The sequence below is a fragment of the Petaurus breviceps genome, unplaced genomic scaffold (assembly GCF_028583685.1).
Source record: "Petaurus breviceps papuanus isolate PSGF00001 unplaced genomic scaffold, PetGlider_PUasm1.0 103, whole genome shotgun sequence".
Lineage (NCBI taxonomy): Eukaryota > Metazoa > Chordata > Mammalia > Diprotodontia > Petauridae > Petaurus > Petaurus breviceps.
Genome location: NW_027185588.1, coordinates 1,344,756 through 1,361,330, shown reverse-complemented (window position 1 = coordinate 1,361,330; position 16,575 = coordinate 1,344,756).

Genomic DNA, 16,575 nt, shown 5'->3' with positions numbered 1-16,575 from the left:
ATCTATCTATCTATCTATCTATCTATCTATCTATCTATCTATCTATCATCTATCTATTGGCTCTCTGTTACTATTTTCCCTTTACCAGACCATAAACTCTCTGTGAGGTGGTTGGGCAGAGGGACAAGGAAAGAGTCTTAGACAAACCAAATCCCCTCACCCCAGCAACCAGGGATCCTAGCATCTTTCCTGGAGTGTACCTTTCATTGGCTCAGTTTAACTGCAATGGAGAAGAATTCTCAGTGGACAAGAAAAGTCTCTGAGTATTGGACAGAAGGAGGCTCAAGGTAGCTGTCTTTAGGTATTTTTAAAGTCTATCTTACAGAAGAGAAATTTGCCCTTTTTTTTTTTGCTTGACCCTAGAGAGAAGAACATGTAGAAAAGGGCACCTATTTCAAGGCAGCAATTTAGGCTTGGCATTAACTAATCATGAAAGCTACGAAGGTAGATTGAGGTCTCTCAAGAGGTATTTAAGCAAATGCTTCAGGTCCCTGGTTGGAGATGTTGGGGTGGGGAAGGCCTCTTGGTGGATTGGGTGACTTCAAAGGTAACCTTCCAGCTCTGAGATTCCCTAAAGGGGTTCTGGGAATTGGGATGATGGATTTGTTAAGAGGGATAATGAATGGACTTTGCCCCCAAGCTAACAGTGAAACCCAGCTAAGGAACTGGTCGTGTCCTGGCAGCTGGAGATGATCTCTGGGTCTTTGGGAGATGGGCCAAGACTTTTCTATCTGGGCAATCTGCCTGATTTGGGGTGGGTGGGTTTTAGTCAACAAACGGGCTAATTAACCGAGGTGATGGGGTAATGATTTTCCTTATTAATTACATTTCCACATCCTGTCTTCTCCAGTGAGAGAGTTCTCTCTTCTCTGCACAGATGCTTAGAGTGTTGGCTCCTCCATCGCCCAGGGAGCAGAGCTAAATGAAGAATAGTGTGAAGCTGACTGTCAATTGGGGAGATTCGTCAGGGTCGTGGGGGAGCTTCATTTGCCGTAAGCCAATCTTCATAGACAGAGGCAGTGGGAAGCAAATCCCCAGCCTCATCGATCATCTCAGGCTGGAATGGAGAGCTCTGAAGTTGGGTATGCATCTGACAAGAGCTGGGACAGCTTCAGAGATATGGCAAATGGAGTGGAAGGGGCTTGGTGAGGGCTGGAGGGGAAAAACTTGTTTTTTTTCATGAGAAGGTGAAGCTGTAACTAGCTCTGGGTGACTGGGGCTCTTTCCCAGGGTCAACATCTTAGGGAGGGGCCGTGCTCACTGCCTAGGAGCTGGCTGCTCCTGGACCCAGTCCTTGAGCTGCCAGCTATAGGAGCCTCTGGTTGTCAAGCCTCTTCTCCAGTCTCTCCCCACTAGGATGAGATGGACTGTCCCTGACCCATTTGCTACCTGTCCAAGGATTTGTGCTATGTGAGACGCTGGGATTACTGGCAGCAGCACTTGGACTGCTGCTGCCCCTCTTCCTCCACCCTTGTCTTCTTGTACAGTGGTTCAAACTGAGGACCCTGGTGTCTTGCCATCTGTATCCTAAGGGGGTTTTCTTCTGCCTTGCAGATGACCTTTTCTCCTCCAATTAGAGTAGGAGCTCTTTGAGATCAGGGACTGACTGACTTTCCATTTGTACTGCCAGTGCTTGGAGCAAAGTCAGTGCTTGATCAATTCTTCTGGGTTCCAATGCATACTAATGAGCATTAGTCTACCCCTTGGCCCCATTCTAATCTACCTTTTGTTTTGAGTCCGGGTCAAAGTACTCAAGACGTGGTCTGCCCTCACCACAATCCATACCTCCGCCATCTTGGATACCCTACTTTTTTTTTTTTTAAAGCAATTGGGGTTAAGTAACTTACTCAAGGTTACACGGCCAGTTATTTCTGGGAGTGGTGCTAAGTATCTGAGCCAGGTTTCTATCCCCAGGTCACCCTGACACTGGGGCCGGTGCTCTTACTCGCTGTGCTACCTGGCCTCCCCTACCCTACTTTTCCTAATTCAGCCTTAGTTTGTTTTAGCCTTTTTTGGTTGGTTTTGACTCATGTTGAGTTTGGGGTCAATTCAAACTCCCTCCCTCCCCTTGTTGTCTAGCTATACCTCCTTCTTAATTAACAAACCAACAAGAAGTATATATGAAGTGCTTATGGGCAGCTAGGTGGTACAATAGAGAGAGCAATGGGCTTGGAATCAGGAAGACTCATTTTCACATGTTCAAATCCAGCTTCAGACACTTACCAGCTGTGTGACTCTGAGCAATTCACTTAACCCTGTTTGCCTCAGTTTCTTCATCTGTCAAATGAGCTAGAGAAGGAAATGGCAAAGCATTCTAGCAATCTCTGCCAAAAAATCCCAAATGGGTCATGAAACAGCTGAAGAACAACAATGCGCCAGTCACTGAGATTTCAAATGGAAAGAATGACATGATCCTTCCAGTCAAGAAGCTTGCCTTCTAAAGTGGGAGATGAGTATATCTTTTAGAACACAGACAACAAATGTAAATAAGTACTAGGAAGTTAGGGTAGTAGCAGTTGCGGGGACAGGGGAGGTAGCTGAGTCAGAAGGCTTCATGTGGATAGTGATTCGTCAGCTGCATCCTGTACTTGTGAAGTTTTTGAACCCAAATGTAGGTCTTAACATTTATTGTTACAGTAGGAAGAAGGAAAAAAAGAATTTATTAAGTGCTTACTATATGCACTGTGCTTAGACATTTTGCAAATTATTATCATTTGATCCTCCCAATAACTCTGGAAGGTAGGTACTATTATTATCTCTATTTTATACTTTAGGAAACTGAGTCAGATAAAGGTTTTTTTTTTTTTAAGTGACTTGCCCAGGGTCACACAATTAATAAGTGTCTGAGGCTGGATTTGAATTCAGGTCTTCATGACTCCATATCTAGTACTCTATCCCCTGTGCCATCTAGTTGAGCTGGGAATCAGAAGATCTGAATTTAAATCCTAATTCTTTAGTTACTACTTTTGTATCACCTTGAGCATATAGTTTAAATTCTCTGGGTCCTAATTTTCTGATATGTACAATGAACTCTAAACCTCTACTCCCATGAGTCTAAGAACATTTCTTATTGTTAGCCTCTGCCCATGTCAGTTGGGGAGTGCAAAATTGAGCGGGCTGAATGCATGACGATGGATGTGCATGGGAGGGGGCCTCAGATGCTGACTTAAGAAATGATGGATTAGGCAAATTAATCTTGGTTATGTCAGTATATTACATGAAGTTCAATTTAGGTTGATGGATCTTTTTAAAAAAACGTTTTATTTATTCTTTGCTTCTGGGTATCTCCAAACAGGATTTCTCCTATTTCTGTGATATATTATGGTTTTGCATGGTTGAGCTGCCATAGGAAAGGGTCACCATTTCCATACTTAACCCCATTTTTCAGAGCCTCAGAACATGGACTCATTAATTTGCATGGGGCTGAAATTTGGCAAATACAGCCTCAGCCTGGAGTCTATGCACTCTTTCAAATGTGCTCAAACTTAGCCCAACCATGTGCTCCCTAGGAGGCTCACACCCCGTGATTCATTTGCATTTTCCCCATCAAGCAGCCTGTCTTAATAGATAGTGTGCTGAGCTTGGCATCAGGACCTAGGTTCAACTCTTGACTTTGACTCTTGCTAGCTATATGCCAAGTCATTTACTCTTTCTAGGTCCTTCAATTTCATCATCTATAGGGAGGAGAATAATATCTGTAGAATTTACCTCAGGTTTGTTGTGAGGCTGAAATGAGATCATGTATATGTAATGGGGGCGGACTGGCTGACAGAGGGTCAGTCTTTTGAGTATGTAGGGATGTTCTGTAACCTTCCAAGGGACCCAGGGAAAACTTGACGGGGGCTGGGGTGTCATTTTCTAGCCATGTTGGTATAGTCTCAAGATAAAGAGTCTCCCAATTGACTGTAGACACAGAAGAATTGATGACTCAGTAGTTGCTGAACAGGAATTGAGGTTGTTTACTCAAGGTTTCACTTGCCAGCTCTTAGTCTCTCCCTTTGTGGTGATGAGGAAGCAGAAATGGTTGGAGCTGCTCAGTGGTAAGATGGTTGTTTTCCCTTTTCCCTACCTGGTCCTAGCGGGAGACACAAATGGCTGCCTGTCTCTTTGCATTTAGTCTTTCCTGACATTAGGCATCTCTGTGGCTGGGTTTAGGATGTGACTTTGTGAATTCAGAAGATCTGGAAGTCCTGGTAGAGGTATCACCAGTGACTGGAGTCATAGCAGAGTCCATTGGAGCCAGTAGCACTAGCCACAGAAGTTGGGAGGTGACCAAGCAGCAATGCCAGGCAAGTGGTTTTGCAAGCGTTTCAAGGTTTGGAGAGATTGTAGGATAGCAGCTGAGTGGTTTAGCCCAGAAGAACCAGCATGACTGACAGACAACCTGATGATCTACTCCAACAATGGATAGTCTAATCCAACTGAGACCCTATGAGGGGCATCACCAACTGAACTCTCCATCCTGTGTACACACTGTACCTTGTGGGAAGCCAGCCCAATTGAGCAGCAGATGCCACTATCCTATGGGGAACTTCCACAGTATTCTCTATACATTTGGCTCTCTTCCATTATACTTTAAATTTGAGCCTCTCCTCCAAGGCAACTTATATGTGCAAGGAGAGAGAGTCCTCTAATTTTTTTTAACCAATTGTTCTTGCTATAACTTGGTAAATCCTTTTTCTAAATGTCAATTGTTTGATTCTTAACGGGAAACACCCTGGTGGGGGCTTAGGATTTATTGAACTAGGAGCCCCTGCTACCTACAAGGTAACCCTTAGAGCCCTGAGAGAGGTAGCTCTGGGGTACCAGTTCTTTTAGAGTCTGTTCAGTTTGGGAGGGTGGACCCAGAGATGTTACACGTGCAAAGATCTCTGTAAACTTTATAATGCCTTAACCAACAAGATGGCTTAGAGTGTTTTCCCAGGTTGAGTTGTAAATTACTAGTGATGAAATCTCAAGAAGCAAGAGAGAGGAGAAAATCTTTTGGGATTGGTAGGGGCCTCTCTAGGTGAATTGAGCAGAACTCATTTTGAGCCAGGGTCTCACCCCAGGACAAGGCACAGAGAGAGTTATAGGACGTGGTTCAGTCAAAGAATAGAGCCAGAGAGGAGTTCTCTCTGGAGGACTTTGCCTCTGGCCACCCTGGTTTGGGAAGCTCTTCAACTTGGGATAATAGATAGAGTTGAAAGAGCCCTTGGAGGCCATCTTGTCTACCCCCCCTTCATCTTACAGACAGGAAACCGAGGCCCACAGAGATAAAGTGACTTGTAAAAGGTACAAAGATAGTAAGTGGCAGAGGCAAAGATCTGAACGCAGGTCCTCCAAGTTCAAATCCTAAGCCCCCTTTCCAGTGTACCATGATATGGCCTCTCATGGGAGGGCCTGGGTTCAAGTACTGATTCTGACATTTAGTCTTAATTAAGTCTCACTTGGGGTAGTTAGGTGGTGCAGTGGATAGAGGGATGGGCCCGAAGTCAGAAAGACCCAAATTCAAATCTGGCCTCAGACACGTACTAGCTGTATGACCCTGAGCAAGTCACTTAACTCTGCCTCAGTTTCCTCATCTGTCAAATGAACTGGAGAAGGAAATTGCAAACCACTCCAGTATCTCTGCCAAGAAGACCCCAAATGGGGTCAGGAAGAGTGGGACACTACTGAATTAACTCAAGAACAACAAAGTCTCCCCCAGGTGACCTTGAACAAGTCACCACTTCTCTGGGACCCAGTGTTCTCTTTTTTGTTTTTTTTTGGAGGGGGGAAGGCAAGGTACTCCGAGGTTAAATGACTTACCCAAGGTCACATAGCCAGTTAAGTGTCAAGTGTCTGAGGCCGGATTTGAACTCAAGTCCTCCTGACTACAGTGTTGGTGAGCTATTCACTTCACCACCTAGCTGCCCACAGTGTTCTCTTCTGTAAAAGAAGAGGGTTGGTCTAGATGCCCTCTAAATCAGTGGTTCTTAACCTGAGGTTCATGGACTAGATTTCAGGGTATCTGGAAGCTTGGATGGGGAAAAAAAATTATAATTATATTTTTATTGTCACTAACCTCAATTTGAAATTTACCATTTCCTTCAATTTAAAAACATGATTTTGGAGAATGGGTTAATAGGCTTTACCAGACTGCCAAGAGGGTCTAGGACACACACAAAAGGTCAAGAGTTCTTGTCTGGAATTGATGATTCTACAGTCTCTGAATGATGCCTCTATGGCAAGCTATTACCGCTAAAGACGTCCAGATGTTACCTTAAAAGGCCAGATGGTTGGTGCTCAGGACTGTTAGAAGAGTCCGGAACTTTGGGGGTGTATATATTTGTGTGGTACCATGAGGTTCCAGGACAAGATCACAGATTTGGGTTGGCTTGGATCACTTCCCTCAGTCAGCAATACCATGACTGAGCTCTCCAACTCTTGCACCCTGTGCCTCAACCCCTCCTTTCCCCACAAGTTCTACTTCATCCGGTCTAATATGGGGGCCTACAGTGGGGTCATGATAGAATTCATTTAGAGCTGACAGTGGCAAAACTTATCTACATCCTTGAAATCAGCCCTGAATGCCAAAACAGTGAAGACCAAACTGACCAGTAGATGTGTCCTCAGCTTCACTGGGGCTGTGGAGCACCATCTTTGTCAGTTGTAGTCACTGTGATATCCTGTAGGGGTTAATTCCCAGAAAATTATGCACAGATTTCTAAGAACCCACTGTACCAGACTTTGATGTTAGCATACATTTACCAGTTTGGAAGGCTATCCAGGAGGGTGCTAGTAAATATTTAATAACTAGTTCTCTGGAAAAAATAAGGACCCACTTTAAAATTTAATCTGCATTATTTTCTCTATTACTAATCTTAAGTCTCAACAATCAACAAAACAATAAATCAAGCTTTGGTTTGTAGTGTTTGTGGATTTGTGAGGTGTCAATTTTCATGCTGAAAAATTTAACAATCAGCGCTCCAGTTAAGCTCTGGCTGCAGCACACAGTTGTGTAGATCACATCAAGAAGATTGTGACCAGATCTGGTCAGATCCTGCCCAACCCTGGCTTCCCAGGGTCCTTAAGTCAGAGGGTGGGGTTTGAGAAGTCTTAGCAGCCTGGGGCTGAGAGAAGAAGCGGGTGTGGATGGGGAGGGTGGAGGCCAGTGACAAAGCTGACTGAAGGCATCACCCTTCCTTTGAAAATTACATGCCCATGGCCTGGCTGGGGACTCTAGACAGATAACCATTGTGCCACAGGGCTTCGATTTGCAGGAAGAAAATCATAGCTTCCTTGTGTTTCCTTCTTGGTCAGGCCTGTTTCCAAGACATTTCATATGGTGTTCCTCCTTCCAGCCAGGTCAGTCAGTTGCTGACTATATGATCACTCCAGGGGTCAAGCAGGGTGAGAAACTGGGTACTCTCTTTGCCTGAGGTCACACAGAAGACCCTAGACACTCTAAAATAGAACCTGTGATTAGCCCTGTCTAGACCAGACTTCCTCCTGACACATTTTGCAGTGACTTTAAAAGGATGCCTGATCACTGAGAACCCAGGCTGCCCTGGCTTTAAGAACCATAAGTCACAGAGGGAATCAGGTTCCTTTAATCTTTTATTTACTTGTGTAACTCTGAGAAAGTCATTTTATCTTCTGGGCCTCAGTTTCCCCATTTGTGAAAGGCTAATCCAGAGACCAGTCACAACAGATTTCCTCAATGCCCCCACTCCTCACCCCTCTGCACCTCTGTCCTTTTCAAAAAGGATACTTGGACCAGAAACATCCAGCCATAACAGGGACAGAGAGAGAGAAGCTGTATTTACACAGGCTAAGGGGAATGGTGAAACAGAGAAGTGATGGAAATTATTCCAGACAGGGTTTTGTCTTCATTATCTGAAGATTTCAGGCAAAAGGAACCTTTCCCTCCATTCTCTCTTTCCCTTTGTATGTACAGACAGGTTGGGGGGTGGGGTGAGGCTTTGGCACGGGATGAGGAGAATTCTGAAGGACACAATAGGTCCTGGGCCACACACAGGGGAAACCCTTAATGCGACTAATAACAGCTCCCCAAATACCAAGAAGCAAGGGGCCCTCAGGAGAGGGAGGGAGGGGTTTTTCTTCTTTGTCCTTTGTGGGTAGCTGGTCTCATTAACTCCTCCAGAAGCTTCAGTTATGCGTGGCCTTTGGGTCTCCTTAAGGCTTGGAGGAGGGGCTCCGTCATTCCTTTGCCTTCCATGGTCCACATACCCCTGGAAACATCCCTTAGGGTTTTTTTTAAATTAATTAATTACTCCACTAATACTAATTTTAACACACTACTCATCTCCCAACAACTACACCTCCCCAGTAGTCTCTTAACCATTAAAAAAAATCCACGTATTGTAAACAAACCACCTTAGTGATTGGGAAGGACAGTGTAAGTTTCCTTTTTTTTTTTTTTTTAAATAATTTATCATTTGATAATGGAAAGAAGGATGGATCTGAAACTGGCATTGCCCACAGTGGTTGATCTAAGTGGATTCTAAGCTTTCTAGAGTTTGTTTTCTTTCTACATTGTAGCTGTTTACATTGTTCTTCTGGCTCTGCCTTCTCTCTGCCGGATTCATGGAAGTCTTCCCACATTTCTTTGAATTCTTCCTATTTGAAATTCCTTATAGCAGAATAATTTTCCATTTCATTCCAATATCACAATTTGTTCAGCTGTTCTCCAATTAATGGGAACAAAACTTGTTTCCAGTTCTTTTCTATTACAAATAGTGCTACTGTGAATATTTTGGTACATGTGGGACATTTCTTTCTGTCCTTGTGATATAAACTCAGTAGTGAGATTGTTAGATCAAAGGGTATGAACAATTTAGTAACTTATTTTCATGTCTGTTTTTTTTTCTTCCCAGAATGGTTGGGCCAAGTCATAGCCTTGCCAGTATGCTCATTTTTTTTCCCACAACCGGTCCAGGGTTGGCTTTTTTCATCTTTGAGGTTTTTTTTTTTAATCAGTCTGATAGGTGAGATGCTAACCTATAGACAATGGGTACAATGGTGCAATTATGCCATTAGCAATTTAAGCATTTTATTTGATAATAGTATAATTATATCCTTAGAAATTTTAACATTTTTACTTTGTTGTCGATAATTTGCCTTTTATCCTTCAGAAACATTTTCCCCCATATCATTGGGCTACTTGTATATTGGGAGCTAGCTCCTTATCTTACAGATTTATCTCAATTTCCTATTGATTTTTGCATGTCAGATTTCATTAGAGATTTTTGACACAAAGCTTTCCCCTGTTCTATCCTTAGCTTTTCTTTTCATTCTGGCTGCATTGACTTTCATGTTATGTAATAAAAATTATCTATACAAAAATCATCTCTATCCAATACATGGTTATGAAACCTTTCCCTATTTATAACTGTAAAAGTTGAAATCTTCCATTCATCAAAAAAAATTTTTTTTATAGTGAGACTTTTTATATTTACTTGGTTTCTCTGTTTGGAATTTGTTGTGGTATGTGGTATAAAATCTTGGTCTAAACCTGTCTTATTCCAATCTGCTTTCCAGTTCAGAAATAACACTTTGAGAAAAACCTCTAATGTCTCTTACAGCTCCAAGCCCATGATTCTAATCCTAAAATCTTTCCCCATTCCTGTCATGGGTCCAGACCACAACTCTTCCATTCTCCCAAATGGAATGCTCAGAGGGGCCAATTTGGGTTTGCTGAACTCCCATCCATTTCCAACTAGAATAGGGGGTAGAATGACAAGTGCTTGCTGACTTCCCTTTCTGAAGAGATAGTTCTGCCCTAGATTCTAGAGAAACCTCTTCCTGCTATCAAGGAACTTAAAGGATATAATAACTGATATTTATATTGTACTTCAAATTTTGCTAAGCAAATTATGTACATTTTGTACAAATTATGTATATTATCTTATTGGAGCCTCAAAAGAGCCCTGTGATAGAGGGATGATGTATGTTCTCATCCCTATTTTACAGTTGAGGAAACTGAGGCACAGAATGGTTTAGTACCTTGACCACATGCACACATGTACTAAGTCTTACCAGTTGCATCTGGACCTAGGTCTAAGTGAATGTGAGTCTAGTGATGCATCCATTAAGTCACAAGACTTAAGAATGTGACAAAGAAAATGTTAATGCAAATTAAACTTAAACATGTACTGTGCTTGCTTTTTCCCCTTTGGAGAGCCAATTGGTAAACATTTACCAGCAGATTTCTGGATAGTAATGACCTTGGAGTAGGTTATTACTAGAAAAAGATAGGATAGTGTGGCAAAGATCCACCACTGGATCTATTTGAATCTTGGACTATAGAATTTAGAGTTAAATGGGACTTTAGAGATCATCTGATCCATCTCCCTCCATTTACATCTGGGGAAACTGAGGCACAGAGAAAGGAAATAACTTGTTTTGTCTTCTGTTACTATAGTAGTAGAGGCAGGACCTGAACCCCGGTGCTTCTGAGGACTAGTGCAAATGGGGCACCCCACCCCCAAGAAATGATTTTCTGCCCTCTTAAAGACCCCCAAGGAGTGTGGACCCACTGCCCCTGAAGGCAGTCGGTCCTCTAGCATTTATTGAATGATTACTATGTGCCATGTGGGGCAGCTAGGTGGTACCATAGTGTATAGACCGCTGGGCTTAGAATTAGGAAGACATCTTTGTGAGTTCAAATCTGACTTCAGGCACTTACCAGTCGTGTGACCCTGGGCAAGTCACATAACCCTGCTTGCCTCAGTTTTTTCATCTGTGAAATGAGCTGGAGAAGGAAATGGCAAACCGCTCTAGTATCTCTGCCAAGAAAACTCCCAATGGGGTCATGAAGAGTCAGACATGGCTAAAAAGACTGAACGGCAACGACAATGGCAACAATGTGCTGGGCACTGGAAATCCACTAACAAGGAAAAAGGCAGTCCCTGAGGTCAAGGAGCAGTGAATGTGTCATGGAGGAGGAGGCAGCTGGACTGCACTTTGGGACAGCTCCCCTGGCTTTACATTTTTTCCTGTCTCTCTCCAACTTCCACCCCTGCTTCTCAATCCCTCTTCCATGCTAAAAAGACCCCTATTTTCTCCTCCTGTCAAGGCTAAACATTCCAGTTCTTTCAACTGATTGCCCTATGGCACGTATAGTATGTCCAGAAGAAAAGAAACCCAGGATAGGGTTATTGATTCTGCATAGACTTATGTCTGGGCATCCTGTGTCCTTGGACAGAAGGGAAGGTCCTTGATAGTTGGAATGATTGAGGTCTTTGCCTCCTTTGCATGTATTCCTAGGACCCGTCACAGGTGCTTGGCATGTCAGAGAGGGCCCAGATCTGGGATTTTTTTCCTAGAGGAGGCCCCCAGGGAAGAATTCTCTTTACCGACTGCAAGAAGGCACCTTCTTCCCAACTTAGTGTCAGTCCTTTGTGAGCTGCCTGAGGGCACAAGAGGGTCTGTGGTTTGTCAGGATGAATCAAAGACAGGACTTGACCTACATTCTCACCGAGTCTGATTCTGGCTCAATATCCATGATACCACAGTTCCTTTCTATGTGCTGCCTTGTCACACTTGAGACTCACATTGAGCCTGTGGTCACTTAACCTAACCTCTCACACCTACTTCCTGTCAAATGTTGTCTACCAGGGCTTTGGCTGGGCTGGGGCATTGGGGGTCCTGGCTCTCTTGGGGTCATCTGGCCCCTCAGATCTGTGTAAACTGTCATGTGCTCTATGATAATTGTACGAGTTCTATTAGACCAAAATGCTTTTAAAAATAAATTGTTTATTTTTGACATTCTTTAAAATTGTTCTGAGTTCCAAATTCTCTCCCTCCCTCCAGCCCCTCCCCCACCCATTGAGAAGGCAAGCAATATATCAGTTAAATATGTGAAATCATGCAAAACGTATTTCCACATTAGCAATATTTCAGAAAAAGCAAGAAAAGTAAAGAAAATGAAAAAATATACTTCAATTTGCATTCAGAGTCCATCCTTTCTTTCTCTGGAGGTAGATAGCATCTTTCATCATGGGTCCTTTGGAATTGTCTTGGATCATTGCACTGATCAGAATAGCTAAGTCTTTCACAGTTGATCATCCTTACTATATATATATGTATATGTATATGTATAATTTGTCTTTTTGGAGGGGGGAAGGCAGGGCAATTGGGGTTAAGTGACTTGCCCAAGGTCACACATCTAGTAAATGTTAAGTATCTGAGGACACATTTGAACCCAGTTCCTCCTGACTCCAGGCCCGGTGCTCTATTCATTACACCACCTAGCTGCCCCTCATCCTTATAATATTGCTGTTACAATGTACAGTGATCTTGGCTATCAAGCCGTATCTTTTCCCATTCTGCACATGGAAAGCTAACTTTTCTAAAAAAAAAAATAGTGTAGAGTTTTACATTATATCTACTTAAATTGATTCCAAGGATCTGTGATCATGTTGGTGTGGGTCCTCCAGCCAACAGTACAGATCACAAACTCTCTCCAACTTAGCAGGTGGTGTGGGAGCCAAGATTACTGCGGCTGAGAATTCCTTTGCTCTGCAGTCAGCCTGGGGCTGAGCCTTTCCAAACTTAGCCAAGCAGTTTCAGGCAGTTGACATCCAGCCTATCCCCAGGGGTAAGATGTGAACAGCCTTTCCAGCTCTGAAGGACCTGCCAGACCTTATGCTCCATTGGAATAATTTTCAAGAGCCCGGGACCAAGGACAAGCAGGGCTTTGGTGGAGAACTTTTACTACGTTTTGTCTTCTTAGAGATGACCCATTGTTGCAGCCTGCTGAGAGCTTTAAAAAAATTCCTGATTCTGTCCTCCAGTGCATTGGCAATCCCGCTTGGTTCGGTATCTACTGAGAATCTGAGAGGGTTGCCACCTATGCCTTCATCCAAATCATTGATCAAAAGCATCGAGCTGGGCAAGGACAAGGACATATCCCTGGGGCATTCTGCTAGAGCTGACATTGACGAATTAATGACTGCTTTTTGGGTCTAGTCATTCAACTAGTTCCAAATTCCCCTCACTGTACTATCTGCTAACTTACAGCTTTTCACCTTGTCTGTAAGAATAGTGTGACAGTTTTATTGAATGTTCTGTTGAAATCTAAGTATGTTCCATCTCCAGCATTTCCCTATTTGACCTAGCAAGGTCTTGGAGGTAATATTTTCTGTCCCTGGTGATGAATGACAGTGACAATGATGATGACAATGACGATGATGATGATGATCGTGTTACATTGTATCTTATTGAAGGGGTACTAAGGAGCCACTGGGGTTTATTGAGCTGGGGAGTGACATTGTCAGAACTGAGCTTTAAATCTACCTATCTGGCAGCCCTGTGGGGAGAATAGATTGAAGAGGTGGAGGGATTGAGAGAAGTCCAATCATGATGATATGATGTAGCAGTGTGGTAGAAGGGAAAGACCACTGGATCTGGAGTGTGGGATGTGGGGGAGGGGGTAACCTAGGCTTTAATCTTGATTCTGGTATATGCTACCTATGGGACCTTCAGCAGGTCACTTTGATCAAACAAGGAACTATGTTAAGAACTGGGGATAGCAAGAAATGTAAAAATAGTCCCTGACTTCAGGGAGCTTATATTCTAATGGGGAACAGAATATGAAATTGTACATTAACCTCAATTTTCTCATCTGCCCCCCATCCATTTATAAACTGATGATCCTATAATAATCATAAGGTTTAAAGCCTGTATGTACCGTATCCCACTTGATTCTCACAATTGGGAGGGGCTATTACTAATATTCTGCCTGACTCCAGGTCGGTCATTCTATTTACTGTACTACCTATTTGTCCATTTAGTTCAAATCTGACCTCAGACATTGACTAGCTGTGTGATCCTGGGCAAGTCACTTAATTTTGCTTGCCTCAGTTTCCTCATCTATAGAATGAACTGGAGAAGGAAATGACAAACCACTCCAGTATCTCTGCCAAGAAAACCCCAAATGGGGTCACATACAACTGGAAAATGCCTGAACAAATACTAATATTCTACATTTTCATGGATGAAGAAAGATACCCAGAGTTGCTAAGTGACTTTCAAAGTCAAACAGCTAGTGGGTATTTGAGGTGGGATTTGAACTCTGGCCTTTCTTCATCACTAATTTAACAAGCATATTTCTTAGGCACCTCTTCTGTGTTAGGCATTGTGCTGGGGACTGGAGATATTAGGGCAAAAAGGAAACATTCCCTGGAAATGTCATCACCATTATCAGTCATCGGGGACAGAAAATATTATCTCTAAGGCCTTGCTCGGCCAAATAGGGAAATGCTGGAGACAGAGCACACTTAGATTTCAGCAGGGCTTTCAACAAAATCTCTTACTGTGAGTTAGCTGTCATTAACAATGATAATAACACTTTTATAACTCTGACTGGGCTCCAGACACCGTGAAATAATTATCTCATTTCATCCTCACAACAACCCCGGGGTGGGGGTGGGGGGGTTCTATTATTATCTCCATTTTACAGATGAGGAAACTGAGGCAAACAGAGGTCAGATGACTCACCCCAGTCATGCAAGTAGTGTCTGAGTCTGGATTTGGGGAGAGTTCTTGCAGAAGGTGGGACCTTGCTGAGACATGGAGGAAGCCAGGGAAGCCAGAGATGGAGATGGAAAGAGAGAGAGCTCCAGGAATGGATACAAAGCAGGGGCGGTTAGGTGGAGCAGTGGACAGAACACCAACCCTGAAGTCATGAGGACCTGAGTGCACATCCAGCCTCAGACACTAGCTGTATGACCCTGGGCAAGTCACTTAACTCTGATCGAGAGAGAGAGAGAGAGACAGAGAGACAGAGAGAGAGAGAGAGAGAGAGAGAGAGAGAGAGAGAGAGAGAGAGAGACAGAGACAGAGAGAGAGACAGAGAGAGAGAGACAGAGAGAGAGAGACAGAGAGAGACAGAGACAGAGAGAGAGAGAGACAGAGACAGAGAGAGACATAGAGAGACAGAGACAGAGAGAGACAGAGACAGAGACAGAGAGACAGAGACAGAGAGACAGAGACAGAGACAGAGAGACAGAGAGAGAGGAGAGAGAGAGAGACAGAGAGAGAGAGAGAGGAGTTCTCTGGGAGGAGGAGATAATGTAAAAACAAAAGATATCAACAAAACCTATTTTATTTTAAAAAAAGAACACAGTATATGTAAAGTATTAGGGAGAGGGGCATGAGCAACTTGAGGAATCAGGATTGGTCTCAGGAAAGACTGAGCCCTTAAGGAAGCTAGAGAAGAGGAGGGACCGCATTTTATATATGGAAGACAGTCACGACAAGGGGATGGAAACTGGAGATGGAAAGTCAGATGCACAGAGTATCTTGTCTGGATGACTATAGGGAGCCTCAGTTGTTTACTGAGTTAGGGAGTGACGAGGTTAGAACAGTGCTTTAGAAATCTTAATTTGGCAGTTGTGGGGAGGATGGACTGAAGAGGGGGAGAGAAGCACAATTAGGAAGTCATTGCCATATTCCAGGGAACAGGTAATGTGTATCTGAACTAGGGCAATTGTTGTGTAATTAGAGAAGGGGCCAGGTGTAAGAGAGATTGCAGTAGAATATTGAGGATTTGGTATTGGTTGTGAGGGTTGGGGAAGAAGAGAGAATTGAGGATAATTGAGAATCTGGGTGCCTGGAAACATGTGGGGAAATGATAGCAAAGCAGAGAGGAGAGGGTTTGGGAAGAAAATGAGTTCAGCTTAGAGGCGGTTGGTGGAAGTGGGTAGTGCCCTGGGCCTGGAATCAGGGCCTTAAAACCATCCTCAGGGACTTACTGTGTGACCTTGGGCAAGTCATTTCACCCTGTTTGCCTCAGTTTCCTCAGCTTTAAAATGAGCTGGAGAAGGAAATGTCAACCACTCCAGTATCTTTGCCAAGAAAACCCCCAAATGGGGGTGATGAAAGTCAGACAGGACTGAAAACAACTGAACAACAAAGCCAAGATCAAATGAAATATTTGTAAAAAGCGCTTAGCCTAGTGTCTGGTACATATGAGGATATATACATATATATTATATGTGTGTACACACGTACATGTATATCTATACTCATATGTGTACATGTACCCACATAGGTGCCTATGAATATATAAGTATATGTGTGTATATATACAGATATGATGTATATTTCCCTGTTCTTCCCCACGACTGACAAATGGATATATTTTTTAAACATTTAATTGTTTTGGCTACATTTTAAGTTCCTAACTGTCTTCCTTCCTCCTGGTTCTCCTCAGTCTAGAAAAGGCCCCCATTTCTTACACACACTCACACACACACACACACACACACACTATGTAGAAACTGGTATTTCTAAAGAAAAATTCTGACCATACCACTCTAGCTCAACAAACATTATGTACTTATTAAGGTCTGTTATTAAGCTATTATTATGATACTATACTAATAAGTATACATTATATATCACACACACATGTATATATACATATACACACATGTACATTCATACATTTATTTATTATCTGCCTTCACTTTTGGATATGTTGAATTTGAGATGGCTATGGGATGCCTAATTAGAGATGTCCATTGGGGATTGATTTGGGAGTTGAGAAAGATGCTAGGACTAAATATGTAAGACAATGGTGCT